Here is a 16,911-nt window from a genome sequence, read left to right as displayed (position 1 = left end):
TTTAATATCTCTCTTTGGGATGTTTCAGGGGCCCTCTGAAGCACACCAAAGTTAGCCAGAGGTCAAAAGAACTTCAAAAGAATTCTATTTAGGACGATTTATCGAAAAGATCAATTAAAAGGGTTTAGAACATTTGGTCAGATTTAATCAATGTTGATGGGCGTATCATTTAGCTTGTTGATATGTCACAATAGGCCTAAATACCAAGGCTCAAGGTCTAGTGAAAGTCAGCTCCGCCACCTTGGACCTAGTTGACTCTAACCAGTTTTCTTATGGCTGTGTCATTTCTAATAAAATCCATTTATCTAACTAATTGTAATTCAATTTTAGAAAATCCTGATCATGCATAACTCTTTTTAGTATTTTTTCATACCTTTTTCTTTTTCTTTTCTTTCTTTCTTTTTTTTCTTTTTTTTTTTTTTTTACTGAAAACACACTTCTTACTTTCCTTTAGCAACCAAGAACTAACTTTTATACTAGCATTTTATAGATTGGTGAGCATACATACCAGCGATAGTTTCTAAAACCCTTGCTTTCTTAGAACATTTTAGGAAGGCACCAAACATTATTCATTTATAGTCCGAAATCCCTTTAGTTTCTCTGTAAAAGGAAATTAGTGTTTAGTAGTAAATGTTTCAAAATCTTATTTTATTAGGAAATGACCTAACTATTCAATAGATTTCCAACACTTTGCACACTTGGCACAACCCTTAGAAATTTAAGTTATGCCAATCTGGAGAGACTATTTTAGACAGATATTTCTAAAGAATAATTACTCTTAATAGAGTTTATATAAAAGCTCATATCTCATTTACATTTTTTAGAAGTTTCTTCACTTGAGGTAATTTCCTTGTCAACAAACTTGTAACAGATATAATATTTAACTTATATTAAACCTAGGTATAATGAAAATATTCTATTTAATGTTAATTACCCTAAGCCATGTCTATATTAGATAGGTCAACAAACAAACATTAATATCAGGTATTTAATACTGAATATTTACCAGTTCACATGAACCTGGAATTTACTATTTAATTTAGAATTATTTGATTTGTAAGCACTTACCTTTCTTTAAGTTGATTAAATAGAGCTCATTTACAAATTAACCTCAAAAATATTACCCAGAGACAAAGACATACCAAGACATATTTAGACAGACACAGTGCAAGATCTAGCTTCATTTTCTAAGTTTAGTCATGAATTAGATAGTACAATATAAAATGTACTAGTTTATTAAAAAACAGTTGAAATAAAATTTTTAAAGTCTTTTTCCCCTTTTCCCTCGTCTCAGGAGTTAGAGATGGTCTAGATAAGTGCTCCTGAGAGCCCTGGTCTCAAGGCACAGGGAAAGAAAATCAAGTTCTAACAAAATGGCAGCAGGTCTAAACCAAATGGTGGCCAGACAAAGCAAAATGGCCATCAAAAATCACAACATAGAACACAGAGTTAAAACACACATATAAACCTGGCAGTCCTCATCAGACACTCCCTTAAATACAAGAATAAAGTCCCTCAGAAAACCTTCTATAGAGACACAGAACTTCAGATCCAAGTACTAACATCTTCAAAGATTTCAAAGGGAGGAAAGGAAGCCAGGTTGAAAGAAGAAGGGGGAGGAGGCGGGAGAGGGGGGTGAAAGGGGTGGCTTTACAGACGTCGTCTGCCACCTACAGATACCCAGGCGTTATGGGACTTTACCCTGGGCCTCCAGAGAAGGGAGGACTGGAACTTGGCCCTACCAGAAATCAGACCAGACCAGAGCAGAACCAGAATTCGAGTTCTCTGCCAAGAGGAGGTGATCAGTCTCCAATCCTCAGCTCAGGCTGAGGCCCTTCAACCAGATTCCTGCATCCAGGACTGGAGATCTAGAAAAACGGGGAAGGATAGGAAGGGTTGAGGAGAGGAAAGAGAGAGGGAAGGGGAAAGAGGTCAATAAAGTCTCTTGTTCCTTACCTGGTCGGGGCACTCTGGCCAGTTGTCCACATCAGGAGGAGACCAGGGACAAAAGGGTCCCAGTTGCAGCCACTGGGTCTGGTCCATTGGCAGGCAAGCTGACCCCTGAGTACCCCAAATAGTCAGGATGTCAGTCTCAGCGAAGAAGAGTCCCGCTAGAGTCACCATTTGTTGCAGGAAGGGGGACCCCTTCCAGGGCCTGAAACTGGGCTCTTGTCTAACACTCAGAAATGAATTGTCCAAGGAGACACGTGTGCTGACAAAGCAGGAGATTTTATTGGGAAAGGGCACCGAGGTGGAGAGCAGTAGGATAAGGGAACCCAGGCGAAGGCAGCCTTGGGTTTTATAGTGATGGGATTAGTTTCCGGGTGGTCTTTGGCCAATCATTCTAATTCAGAGTCTTTCCTGGTGGCGCACGCATCGCTCAGCCAAGATGGATGCTAGCGAGAGTGATTCTGGGAAGTGGACGGAGACGCAGCGTCTCCTTTTGACCTTTCCCGAACTCTTCATGTTGGTGGTGACTTATTAGTTCCGTATTCCTTATCAGGATCTCCTGTCATAAAACAACTCATGCAAATGGTTACTATGGTGCCTGGCCAGGGTGGGCGGTTTCAGTCAGTGTGCTTCCCCTAACACATTCACTGGGGTGACTGCACACTGAGGAAAGGAAACTAGACACATCTTCCAGGGATTAATAGAAACTGACTCTGAATGGCTGCTCATTCCTAAAAACAAATGCTACCGGGGTCCACTAGTCAAAATGAGAGACTTATGGAGAACAGGTGGTTGATGGAGTTTTGACCCATGCCTGTCTGTAAGTCCAAGTTCTGGCTATTTTCCTGGTTCTGAATGCATAGTTAGAACAGGCATATGCAGCCTTCTCATATTAGCACCTTGATCTGTGGAATGGCAAGTATTATGGTGGGAAAGGCCTCTTCCTACTGAAATAGTAAACCAAAAGTAATACTGCATCAAAGTCTTGAAACATGGGGAGATACTGGTCTCTACAACTTTACCCATTCAATCTATCTACTAGGCCAGGACAGAGAAAATATAAATCCTGGAAATGACAGTGAATTATCATAAACCTAGTCAGATGGTGACTTCAATTGAAACTGTTGACCAGAAGTAAATTTTTACTGTAGCAAATCAACACAGCTCCTGATATCTGATATGTAGCTATTGATCTAACGAGTGCTTTTTTTTTTTTTTTCCCTTCCCTTGTTAGTAAACACAACCAGAACAATTGTTCTTTCATATAGAGGGAGTAACAATGCACCTTCACTAGGTTGCCTTACCTCAAACCTCTCTAATACTTCTGTGCTCAAGGACCTTGTTTATCTAGTGATTCTATGGGAAAATATTTTTGCATTGATGCCATCAGGCTGATTGAAACTAGTGAGCAGGAAGCTGCTAATATCCTTGTATACCTTAACAAACCCAAGCATACCAGGGGGTAAGGCCACAAATTTCAGGGTTCACAAACTCAGTGAAATTTCTAGGAACTCAAGGAATTTCTGGGATACATTGAGATGATTTCTACAAAGTGAAGGACAAGTGACTCCAACAAGTAAGAAAAAGGTGTAGACCTAGTTGCCTCTTTGGATTATGAAATAATCTATACTTCATTTTGGAGAAGGGAATGGCAACCCACTCCAGTATTCTTGCTTGGAGAATCCCATGGACATAGGAGCCTGGTGGGCTACAGTCCACAGGATTGCAAAGAGTCAGCCACGATTGAGCGACTAACACTCACTCACTCATACTTCATTTAAGAACACTGATTTGATCCATTTACTGAATAATCTGATAAAACTGCCAGTTTTGAACAGAGAAAAAGGGCAAGAAAAAGCTGTGCAACAGGCCCAGGTTGCTTGCTAGTCAAGCTGTTTTGCCACTTGAGCCATATAAACCTGCACACCCAATGGTGGTGAAGTGTCTATGACAGATATGAATGCTATATGGAGTCTTTGGCAAGTCCTATAGATAAAGGACTATACAAAACACAGAAGAACTATACAAAAAATATCTTAATGACCCAGATAACCATGATGGTGTGATCACTCACCTAGAGCCAGACATCCTGGAGTGGGAAGTCAAGTGGACCTTAGGAAGCATCACTACAAAGAAAGCTAGTGAAGGTGATGGAATTCCAGCTGAGCTATTTAAAGTCCTAAAAGATGATGCTGTTAAAGTGTTGCACTTAATATGCCAACAAATTTGGAAAGCTCAGCAGTAGCCACAGGACTGAAAAAGGTCGGTTTTCATTCCAATCCCAAAGAAAGGCAATGCCAAAGAAGTTTCAAGCTACCACACAATTGTACTCATCTCACATGCTAGCAAACCAGTACTCAAAATTCTCCAAGTGAAGCTTCAACAGTATGCAGACTGGGAACTTCCAGATGTTCAAGCTGGATTTAGAAAAGATAGAGAAACCAGAGATCAAATTGCCAACATCCTTTGGGTCATTGAAAAAGCAAGAAAATTCCAGAAAAGCATCTACTTCTGCTTCATCGACTATGCCAAAGACTTTGCTGTGTGGATCACAACAAACTGTGGAAAATTCTTAGAGATGGTAATATCAGATCACCTTACCTGCCTCCTGAGGAACCTGGTGCAGGTCAAGAAGCAACAGTTAGACCCAGACATGGAAAAATGGACTGGTTCCAAACTGGGAAAAGAGTATGTCAAGTCTGTAGGTTGTCGCCTTGCTTATTTAATTTATATGCAGAGTATATCAAGCGAAATGTCAGACTGGATGAAGCACAAGTTGAAATTAAGATTGCCGGGAGAATTATCAATGACCTCAGAAATGCAGATGATACCACTCTTATTGAAGAAAGTGAAGAGGAACTAAAGAGCCTCTTGATGAAAGTGAAAGAGGAAAATGAAAAACTGGCTTAAAACTCAGCATTCAAAAAACTAAGATCATGACATCTGGTTCCATCATTTCATGGCAAATAGATGGGGAAACAATGGAAACAGCAACAGACTTTATTTTCTTGGGCTCCAAAATCACTGCAGATGGTGACTGCAGCCATGAAATTAAAAGATGCTTGCTCTTTGGAAGAATAGCTATGACCAACATAGACAGCATATTAAGAAGCAGAGACATTACTTTGCTGACAAGTTCCACTATTTATCAAGCAACCCTGAAACTGAAGCAATTTATTTAGCAAGGACCTTCCTTAATACTATTTTATGGGTGTAATAATTTGGTTTAATTGTCAACTGTAAGAGTGATAAGATTTAGAGAACTTAGTAATTTGTCCTTTTTATGGTAGAAACATTTCACCATGGCCTATTTCCAGTGAAGTGACTCAGTAGAGGCACAATGATTTTCTTAAAGAGAGGTAGGGGAAAGCAGTCCTATAAGCATGTCTTCTTTGTGTGTAAATCTTAGGCCACACCCTAATTTTAAAGCCTCCAACAACAAAAAAAAGTTGAATGATTATCTTTAAACCATGGGCACATATTGATCCATTTAAATTAGCAACCCTCCACAATTTTAACCATACTACTTGACTGTATTAGTGGCAGATTCTTCAATGAGTTGGATTTATATTGCTCTTCTTCTGGACAATGATCACAGAAATTATAAGAAGTAATTGGAAATTCCACAATTTTTATTGGACTATGCCATATGTGAAAACACCACCCAATTACAGTTGATAAGCACATTTGTATATGTGCACACACATGTACAAACCACACATACCACATATGCATACAGGCACATCACAAAACAGAAAGTGAGTTCAAGGAGTGTAATTTACTTCCAGCTGAAAAACCAAAGTTGTTTTCAATTCACAGGAGGGGCCAGATTGCCACGGAAGCTCCCAAGGCTCCTCCCACTTCTGTCAGCTCCCAGCAGTGCTCCCCTCGAATGGGATCTGTTGACAAGGCACCTTCTGGACACTTGCTGACTGGGACAAGAAGCTTATGGGTTTTGAATGGAAAGGATTTGCTAAATAAAGCTTCAATCCAAGACTTCACCCCTTTCTCCTAGAGGTCGGGGCACTAAAGTCCTTGGTAGCTTTGAAAATCACTAGATGAACCAATGAATTATTTACATTTTAGAGCCTGCTCCTTGACATGGATCTCTAGGTAAACCCAGTTAGGAAATTAAACTCTTGCAATTATATTTTTGCAATGAAAATGCAGACTGAGGAAGCTTCTTTTTTACAACCATATTAGTGTGCCTCTGCAGTCCATTGTCAAAGACTAATTCTCATTTAATCTAAACTGCAACACATCATCCTGGTGAAATTAAGTCTACTCAGAGCCAAGGCTCTTTTTCATCTCTGAGTAAATTTTATATAAATCTAATTCTTGGCCAGTATGAGGTATTATACATTTGAATATCTTTGATTTCTTTTAGATTCCTCTTTGCATCTAGTATATGATTTATTTAGTTTGTAATGGTCATTAAAAAGAAGGTAGTGAATACCAGTAAAAAAAAAAAAGCTACCCTTTTAAGATAGGGCTGGCTTAATTCTTTCAAGGAATGATTTTATCTTATAAAATTCTGATTATTGCTCTTACTCAATCTATGCTTTTGAATAAGCTGACTTATTGGCTGTTATTTGGCTAATGACCTTTAAAAAAAAAGTTTCAGGTCTCATAGAGCTCTTGAAGAATAAATGGTCTCAGTAGCTTTAATTTCACTGTCTCTCATCTCCGGATCCACTCTCAGCACTGTTTGATTTGCAACCTCTCGGCTTTGTCTTTTGCTTCCAACACTTCATTTGCTCCTTCATTGTGCTACCAGGTCTTAATTTTACCGACTTTTGACCTTCAGCACTTCCTGGGTTGGGCTGAATCATTTATGACTCCTTTGCAAATGAGAAAAAGCACTTGCTTGGGCAAAATAGGAAGTTATTGGTTCCTGTAACCATGGGAAGGTCAGAAGCAGTAAAGGAAAAAAGGGGGATTGCAAGCAATAGGGCTATCTCTCCTTCTCTCTCTCACCATGTCAGTTTTATTCTCTCTTGCACACAGTCTTCTTTCAGGAGGTGAGGGACATGCCATGGCTTCAGGTTTACATTCTTCTAATTGGAATACCTAACAGGAAAAGACTCCTCACTCACAGGTTTAGTCTCTTGACTCTTGAAGAAGAATCTTCACTGGGCCAGCGTGGGTCATGATCTGGAAATCAGGCGGTGCTGGCTCAGCTTGAGTAGCCATCTATTCCTCAACTAAATACTATGGATAAAGAGGCATTGTCATGTTGAGAGATGATAGCAACCATTACTTCATGATGGAGTGTGACGGGAAGAAGGGAATTTCTCCCTAAAGAAGCGAGTTGTATTACCAAAAGAATTGAGAAATATTAGACCCCCTCCCAAATCAATTACTAGTCACAGAACAAATTTAAACTCATCAAATTTTAAGGGTAAGTCATGGCCTTTAGAGTCAGATGTGAGTTCAAACCCTGGCTCTGATATTTGCTATTCTCTTGGAGAAGTCATTTACTAGTTCTGAGTTTATTTCCTTATCTGTAAAGTGGGAATAGAATACCTAACTCAGAAGTTAACAGACTGCCTGTAGAGTGCTTAATAAAATATAGAATGCTATGAGATGCTTCTAAACTCTGGCTGTTATCATGGTGCTCTGTAGTTTCTTTTTCTGATTTCTCTAATAATAACTTCTCACAACCAGGTCCAGCTTCTGGATCCAATCAGATAAATAATTGCCAGGCTTATATTCCCACTGGGATTTTCACAGACCTCTCTGAGGAGATCAAACAAGAAATTTTTACTTTCTCCTCAATATTTTTTGAAGTAATTATGAGAAATAATTATGAAAAGTAATTATGAGAATAAGCAGATTAATGTTTTATTACTAGATTTACATACCAAAATAAAAATTATATGTGTTTATCAAATAATTTTCTAATCACCAAATATATATCTATTATTGTATTATTTGTTTAGAAAACATCAATAAATAGAAAGTACGTTTCTTTTCTTACAGATTTCTATTGGGCAATGACTAGTAGATAAGAAAGAATCTGGAGATGACTTAAGCTAAGCTATATAATCAAAAGTTGATTTGGTTCCTGTAGTAGGAGTTAAAGAAGGAAAGATCCCTGTGTTTGGTTTCCTGATGAGAATTTGAGTTTGACCTTGAAGAATGACATTTATCAAGAGAAAAGACTAGAACAGATATTATTGTTATAGAACTAGAACAAATATTATTGAGTTTTGAGGGAGTGACTGCTTTCTTAGCTCACCACAGATTTTACTCCCAAGGCTATGAGAAGTGAATAAGAAAGAGTCACAGTCCTAGAGATCACAATAAGAAGCAAAAGTAGATTCAGGACGTGTTAAGGCATACATGTGGTATGTAAGGGTGGAGAAGGGTGGATAAAGAGTTTAGAGGTTAGGTAAAAACCGCTATTTCTTTAGAGGTTCAGTCGAAGAAATAAAAATAAAGATGAGGTCCAAAATATGGCTATGCTTTTAGTGACTAAGATAAAAATAGTAAGAGAATTAAGGTCATCAGACTTAAGAAACTCAAGGAACTGTGAGGTAGGTATGCTGGATGATGGAAGACATGCTGAAGCCATGAAAAATGAGGCCAGGTGGTGAGATAAAGAGGACTGTGATACAGTTGCTGAAGTCATAGAGGAAAACTTGACCTGGAGTTGGTCTGGGGTTGATATAATAAAAAGAAAAACAACAAAAGTGGGGGCAAGTAGGCAGGATGGACCTAGAAGATGTCTTTGGCAATGGCAACAAACGATCAACACAGAAGCTGAAATGGGGAGGTAAGACAATGTCACCCTCTCCTCACCTAGTGTGTTGGGCATGAAGAGTAGGATATGGCAGAGAGAGATGGTCTCCAGTAGAGTGGATACAGAGGAAAGAGAAAATATATCATTAAAGGAAAACCAGGATTGAGTTTAAGTAAGTTGATGCCAAAGTTTGACAATGGGCGTTTTTGTCGACCACTGAACAGGAGATCTAGCCAGAACAATGAAAAGGCTATCAGAAAAATCCAAGTTGAAGAGAAATAAGAATGAGGTAGGGCTGGATAAGAATGGGTCTGTAAGAGTATCCTATTTGCCCTTAAAAGACAGGTCAAGCAGTTCTTCTTGAAAGTCTTATTTGCCTCCCCTTTACCCCAGGTGCCCCTGTTTTGTGTTGCCTTAAATCTGAACATTTATAAACCAGTATTATAATTTTTGGTTTGCTTATCTGCCTCCTCCCCTGTGCTATAGGCTTCTTGAAAAGTTTATGTCTTTTCTATTTTTGTGTCCCCCAAACCTGACACAGTGTCTGGGCATAGATAATTCTTAACAGTTCTTTGTTGGGTGAAAGTGAAAGGAAAGTGAAGTCGTTCGGTCATGTTCGACTCTTTTCGACCCCATGGACTGTAGCCTACCAGGCTCCTCTGTCCATGGGATTTTCCAGGCAATAGTACTGGAGTGGATTGCCATTTCCTTCTCCAGCGGATCTTCCCGACCCAGGGATGGAACCCAGGTCTCCCTCATTGTAGATAGATTCTTTACTGTCTGAGCCACCAGGGAAGTCCTGGTGAAGAAATGAATAAATGTGAATGTGATCATGATATACACCCTTAACACATAACCTCTTAAATTAACTCATCCCGTACTTACTCACAATGTTTTGTTACTGGTTTTCTGTCAGTCTCCAGAAGAAAAACAGAAATATAACATGGACCACAAAAGTGAACCACATATATAATTTAAAATTTTCAAGTACACACATTAAAAAGAAACAAGATTAATTTACTAATATATTTTATTTAATCAAATATATAAAACATTATCATTTCAACAAGTAATCAATATCAAATTTATAAATGTGATATTTTAGGCTCTCTTTGTTTTGTCCTCTCTTCAAAATCAAGTGTGCATTTTACCCTTATATCACATCTCAATTCAGACTAGTCACATGTCTTTTTTAAAAAAATTATTGAAATATAGTTGATGTACAATGTTGCATTAGTTTCAGATGTACAGCAAAGTGATTCAGTTGCATATAATATATGTATTCTTTTTAGATTCTTTTCCATTATAAGTTATTATAAGATATTGAATATAATTCCCTATATGATATAGTATATAAAATATAGTGGGTCCTTGCTGGTTATGTATTTTATACACAGTAGTGTATATATGTTAATCCCAAGGTCCTAATTTATCCCTCTTCCATGACTTTCCCCTTTGATAACCATAAGTTTTTTTTCTATCAGACCAGGCACATTTCAGCTGTTAAATAATCACATGTAGTAGTGATTACTGTATCAGACAGTGCAGTTTTAGATTCCAGAACATACCTAGTTATTTTCTTTGTTTTTTAAACATCACAAATAAGATCTTTTATTTATCATCATTAATTGTCTGAATTTTAAACAGATTTTGGTGGCTCATATCCATTAGCTCATTTGACTTTAGCACCTGTCTCATCTCCAGTAGCTTCTCCAAAAATTGTCTTCACCATGGTGCTCTGGAGTTTTCCCAGTTCAAATTTGAGCTTCTTCAGAATTTTTACTTTTCTAACAAAGACATCATGGAGCAGATAAATAGACTGTCAAGCTTTTTCTACTTCTTTTCTGATGCTATCTGAAATCAATTTATTGTCTACCTCTTTCAAGTCATTTGTCTGCTCCTCTTGGGTCACGATTTCCATCATCATCTTCTAGATTTGGCAGACCTGTTGGTGCTGGGCATAGGAGATCTTCCAAATCTAATTGTTGCATTTTTAGTAAAACTCACACAGAATAGATGAAGCAAACACTATGGGTAGGCTTGACATCAATATGAGCTTCAATCATGATCTGCTATTTTTAGACCAGGGAGCACAGTCTGTCACAGGTAAGAAGTCAGCCATGGAACTTAGGCAGTTTTTCGAGTTACTGAATTACTGATTTAGTTACTGAACATCTTCAGTAACTAGCTTGAATTTGATGATCTGTGAGGTCATCAGATGAGATTTTGTTTCCTTGAGTTCTCGTGACTAGTATTTTCCCAGTATTTCTTATGTTGAACATAGCTGGCGTTTGCACATCATACCAGTTTTAGAACATGAGTCAACTACATCCTTCTTGGTTTCCTTTTTGCTACCTTCTGTAAGGCGCTTGTTCTTGCCAACCACCATGTTGCTGCTCAGCATCCTTTCCCTTTGATGGCCTCTACACCTGAAGTGTCCCCTGTTTGGATTACTCTTCCTCTAGCTCTTTTAAAGATATATACTATGGGATATATCATTCACAAAAGATTATACTCACTTATAATATGCTAACTGTACATATTCACATATATAATGTTTAAAAATGGTATAGAGATGAACACAATACAAGTTTAGTTTTTGCGCATTTGAAGTCTAATGAATATCAAGCAGCTCTTTGCCATTTGGAAGGGAAAAAAGAGGTATGGAGAGCATGTAGGGTGTCTGTAAAGGCCCGGCCTGGGAAATTCCACTGCCTTATTTCAGTCATATAACTCCATCCAGATGCAAGGAAAACCAACAAATGCAGTCTTCCTGTGTATTTGATAGAGAAAATGCTGTGATTAATACATGCCACTATCTTTGACACAATTTTATAATTTTTATCCTTAATTTTTTGGCCAGCATCCATAAAACAGTATTAAGTATTAAATAACAGGCATAATTTAAGTCTTATTTCTGATTTTAATAAAGATTGTTTTCAACATGTCTCCATTTAACAAGATGACAGATTTAGGGAAGAGATTTGCTTATCTCATCATACCAAGGAACTTTTAAAAATATCTTTCTATAATAGATTTTTATTTATTTAATGAGTGATAAAAGTTGAAATTTATCAGATATCTCCTTAGCAATTATGGAGATAATAACATAATTTTGTTTTCAATAGCTTAACATTGTGAATAATACTTTAGATTTCTTAATGTTGAATTACTTTTTCTTAGCCCTAAGATAAAGTCTAACTTATTAGCATATCTGTAATATATGTATATTAAATATATATAAATACATATAATGCTTTTGAAAAGCTAGATTTCATTTACTGTTATTTTATGTAAAAGTTTTGCATCAATATTCAGAAGCAAGATTGAGCTTTTTTTAATTATTTTTTGTTAGATTTTATAATTCACGAATGAATTTCAGAGCTTTATCTTTTTACTTTCTCAAACTGTTAAAGCTTTATCTGAGTTAACTGATTCTTCAAAGAGAAAAAAATTCCACTGTGTTTGGGACAGTCTATATTTCAAGCATATTGCCACTGGGCCCATTAATATTCCCTCTTATCAGTATCATATCTTTACTACAGCTATAACATTTAAAAATTTTAATAAGAATGCTTTTACTAATTTCATACTCTCTTTCTGGCCCTCAGTATACTCTTATCATAGCAGTCTGCTCTTGCTTACTGCTGCTATATCCCTGAAATTCTATCAAAAGTAAAAAATTGATTTTTTTAAAGAATGCCTCTCTGGTTTTCTACATTTCCTCTACTTGAGTGGAGCTATGATTGTTTACCCTCTCCTTCTTGTGAAATTGCTGACTCAGCTGGTGTGTTCAGTCTTTACTGCTTATCTTTGTCATTGTAAGTCTAGATATAACAGTACTCCCAGCTGACAGAAGTTCCTGCAGTACTGGTATAGATCTAGATACACGGTTCTCTGGGAAGTGAAGAACCCAAGGGTGGCAAACATTTCAGGGTATGTCTTTGGTGTCTGGATCAACAAATAGGGAGCTGCTGCTGCTTGCTAAGTCGCTTCAGTTGTGTCCGACTCTGTGCAACCCCAGAGACGGCAGCCCACCAGGCTCCCCTGTCCCTCGGATTTTCCAGGTAAGAACACTGGAGTGGGTTGCCATTTCCTTTTCCAATGCATGAAAGTGAAAAGCGAAAAGTGAAAGTGAAGTCACTCAGTCTGACTCTTAGCAACCCCATGGACTGCAGCCTACCAGGCTCCTCCACCCATGGGATTTTCCAGGCAAGAGTATTGGAGTGGGGTGCCATTGTCTTCTCCATAAATAGAGAGAGTTCTCCCCTTTTCTGCCCTCCTTTCCCACAGAGAGGAAGAGGATGACTATAGGGTCTGCAATTCCCTCTGAATGTAGTGAGTGAGAATATACGAATAACCTTTCACATATGCTGAATGCTGTGAGTATGGCATCTGAGTCCCTCTGCCATCATGAATCCTTCTGCAAATTTTATCTTGGGTTCACTGACTAATGTCTACATGATGGACAGTTTTTGTTTTATAGTTTCTCTCCCAACATTTGTTCTGGTAATAGTGCCCTCTCTTCCTTTGACAATGTCTCTTCTATCCCTCCAATCGTAAGGGGTTCATATTACTGCTTGTCATAGAAACGTGCCTGTTTTCCTCCTGGGTTTAGTCTTAGTAATGGACATATGACTAAGCCCAAAGTAACTTTAGATTTGAAGAAGTCCATCATGAGACGTCATCAACCTGGCCTAGTTAATGGGTCCAAAGTTTGAACGGTGCTCCAAACCAGAGTCAGCCAGAGTCCTTCCTGGAAGTGTTTTTGAAGTAGATCTCAGATAGTCAAGCTATGAAGATATGAGCCTGAAAGACTTAAATGGCCAGCTCTCTGATCACAGGCAGAAAAACGAGGAAGCAAAAAGAAGTTGATGGGCTGGGAGAAACAGAGTTGTGAGTACTTGGTTCTGGTCACATTGTTTCCTGGAGGACTGAATTCCTGCTCTCCCTCAGCTGTGCAGTGCTTCCCATACTGTGAGATACCCATAAGATTCCTTCTCTGCCCATGTCAGTTCCAGTTGGGGTTTTTCCTGTTAACAAAGAATATAAATATACTGAGCATGGGTATATATATTTTCTGCTCCTTATCTGTTTCATCCCATGGAAATCTAATTCTTCAAGTGGGACCCTTGCTGATTTCCAGAGCTTAGAAAATATTTCCCTTCTGACATTCACTGAACTGCTTCAGCAGGGAGAGCAAGAGGCACAGAGTCAATGTTGTCCTTAGGTCACTATCTTGGAGCTATGTATCTGGGTCCATTTTTAAAAGCTTTCCTTTTGTGTTAATTTTGTTTCTTCCTTTGTGACTCAGTTCTGATTATTTTCTTTCTCTTTCTGAAATATAAGCTGATTCCTGACCCCCACCACATACACACTACAATTGAGAAATAGTGAAGAAATTCAATGTGTATGGTAAATTATATAATAGGATTTGTTTTTTTTAAAAAATGTGTAATAGGGCTTCAGTTCAGTTCAGTTTAGTTGTTAAGTCGTGTCTGACTCTTTGCCATCTCATGGACTGCAGCACACCTGGCTTCCCTGTCCTTCACTATCTCCCAGAGCTTGCTCAAACTCAGCACCAATGAGTCAGTGATGCCATCCAACCATCTCATCCTCTGTTGTCCCTTTCTCCTCCTGCTCTCAATCTTTCCCAGCATCAGGGTCTTTTCCAACAGGTTGGCTCTTCACATTAGCTAGCAAAGCATCACTAGCATACAAATATTATTTCAGAAAAAAATTTTAAATGTCTAGTAGTTTCGGCAATTAAGTTTTGGGGTCTTGGACTAGTCTCAGGCACTCTCTGAGAGCCTGGTGTGATCTGGGCACACATTTGCCATCCTGGGTTAGACTCCTGCATAGCCCTTGTTCTTTGGGGCAAGTCAGTAATTTGCCAGATCTTTTCCACAGGTCTTTTGTCTTCCATTTAAAACCAGAAAAAAGAAAAAAAGTATTTCACTATTATAGCAGCTAGAAATTCTCCTTTGTACTCTTTGGTAAGAAAAAGCTATCCTAGGAAGGGATGAAATCGGGGCTACAATTTAAAGTACTTTCTTCTTGAGAAAATAACTTTTCCCCCAAAAAAAACCTATGAAAAAAATTAGAATGTGTAATCTTTTTCTGATAATATAATTGAACAGTTTTTTATTTGAAGTAGAACTTTGCTCATCAGATGCTTTTATAACTGATGGTAATATTTTTTTTGATAAGCTTACATAAAGTTTAACCAGTCTTGATACTGACCTAACAACCTTTACCATACATCCCTTTCTTGTTCCTTCTCTAGCAATCGAAACTAGACACTTCTTTTTTCTATGAACACTCCACTAACCAAAAGAATCTCTGAGTTGTCTTCCTGTCTCTGCTGCTGCTGCCAAGTCTCTTCAGTCGTGTCCGACTCTGTGCAACCCCATAGACGGCAGGCCACCAACCAGGCTTGCTGTCTCTAGGATTCTCCATGCAAGAATACTGGAGTGAGTTGCCATTTCCTTCTCCACTTCCTGTTTCTGTCTAGTCGTAAACAAAACTGATGTGTGCCCACACTGAATCGGAGAGGTTTGCTCTAACACACTGTAAAACTCACATTAGGTGAGAAAAGGCAGGCAGTCTGGGTTTCCCTGGCTCTCCTTTCCCCTTACATCTTTGACAATGTTGCCTAGCCCTGCACCTCAGGGCTTCCACTTACCTCCAGACTCCATATTAAGACAATTTTCTAATTTAGAGTTCCCTATATTATTCAGTAATCACTCTTCTACACAGCAGTCTCTGAGAACTCTCTAATAACATTACACCTCTGGATGAATCACCTAATCTTTCACTAAGTTATTTTCTGTGTATGTGGTATAACTCTCAGTTGGCTACAAGCTTCTTTGATGCCTCTGGTAGCCCTTTGGTAGAAATAATCTTAAAAAGACAATATGAAGGGTTTATTATGCTCCAGACACAATACTAAGTAATTAACTGGCAAAGTATTTAGGACACTGCTTAGCACACAGTAAGTCATTAATAAAGATTTGTTATTAGTACTATTTATAGTCCTATGAACTTGGTACTATTATCTCCATTTCACAAATAAGGAAGCTGTGAGTCACAGAGAATTACATAACTTGTCCAGGGTCACAGAGCTCATGAAGTGACAGAGACAGAACTTGATCTCAGTCTGTTTGACACTAATATCTATCCATATTCTTAACCATTAAAAAATGTTTGGCTAAAGACTCCTACACTAATCAATCTGCTTTTTGCAATAATACCCTTGCAGTTTTCAGAGAACTGTAAGTTGTACTCAAGACCATGTTTTGCTTCAGAATTCTTCCCTCTTTTAAAATTCAACTGCTTCACAGATATAAGGGAAAAGGCATAAGTGTCTGTATCTCCTGCAGAGTTTCATTTTGAAATTTCAAGGCCATTGAAATATGTGTCCTTAGGGAGACCAAGGAGTTTTTCAAAACTTCTAAGTTGCTAAGGAACTGAATTTTTTTCATCTGTTAATATGGTTTCAGTTAGCTCTTCTAGTTATATTTTCTCTAGTAGTTCTCAGCCGCCAATACCTCTCTCATAGAATATTTGCTCTCATAGAAAGAACTAGACTATGTCCACGGTTGGGCAATATCAAAAGTTCATGGGTAGATGTATAATATAAATAATTAACAATAGTATTGGAGATTCAACCCTGATGTGCAAAGCACCTTACTTCTTGACGTTATTTCCTTTGATGTTCACAATTGCTCTGTGATGTAATGGCCTTTCTCCTAGTCACGTCGCCAGATTGTAGAGGGAGACATGCCCGCTTGTGCTGTTGTCTCCTAGGGTTCTGAAGAGGCCTTTCCTTTCTTTCCTATCTTCCTTCTGTCTCCTCCTCCCTCCCAAACTCCGCCTGCCTTCTGCTTCCTCAGCGCTCTGAGGACTAAACCTGCTAGAATGGAACTGAGGAACTCCAGACCCTCTCGTACTTGGGAGCCCTCTGAAAGGCTCCCGGATCCCTAGGGACCAGTCAGGTGACAGTCTCAACCCAGCAGCCGAGGTGTCATAACCTTTCCCACATAAGCAGCAGCACGGCGCCCAGAGCCCATCCCTGGAAGCTGTATAACCGGGACTCCACCCGTCCTTCGGGCCAGGGCTCCACACTTGGGTCCCCCTCCGGATCCCCACTGGAGTGAACGAATGAGCTTTCAGGCCTGCAGATAGATCCTAGAGGTGCTTGAGGGGGAGGGGGC

This window comes from Bos indicus, chromosome 3, assembly GCF_029378745.1.
Source record: "Bos indicus isolate NIAB-ARS_2022 breed Sahiwal x Tharparkar chromosome 3, NIAB-ARS_B.indTharparkar_mat_pri_1.0, whole genome shotgun sequence".
NCBI classification, from domain to species: Eukaryota; Metazoa; Chordata; class Mammalia; order Artiodactyla; family Bovidae; genus Bos; species Bos indicus.
The sequence above is the reverse complement of the archived record's forward strand: the minus strand, read 5'-3'. Positions refer to the sequence as shown.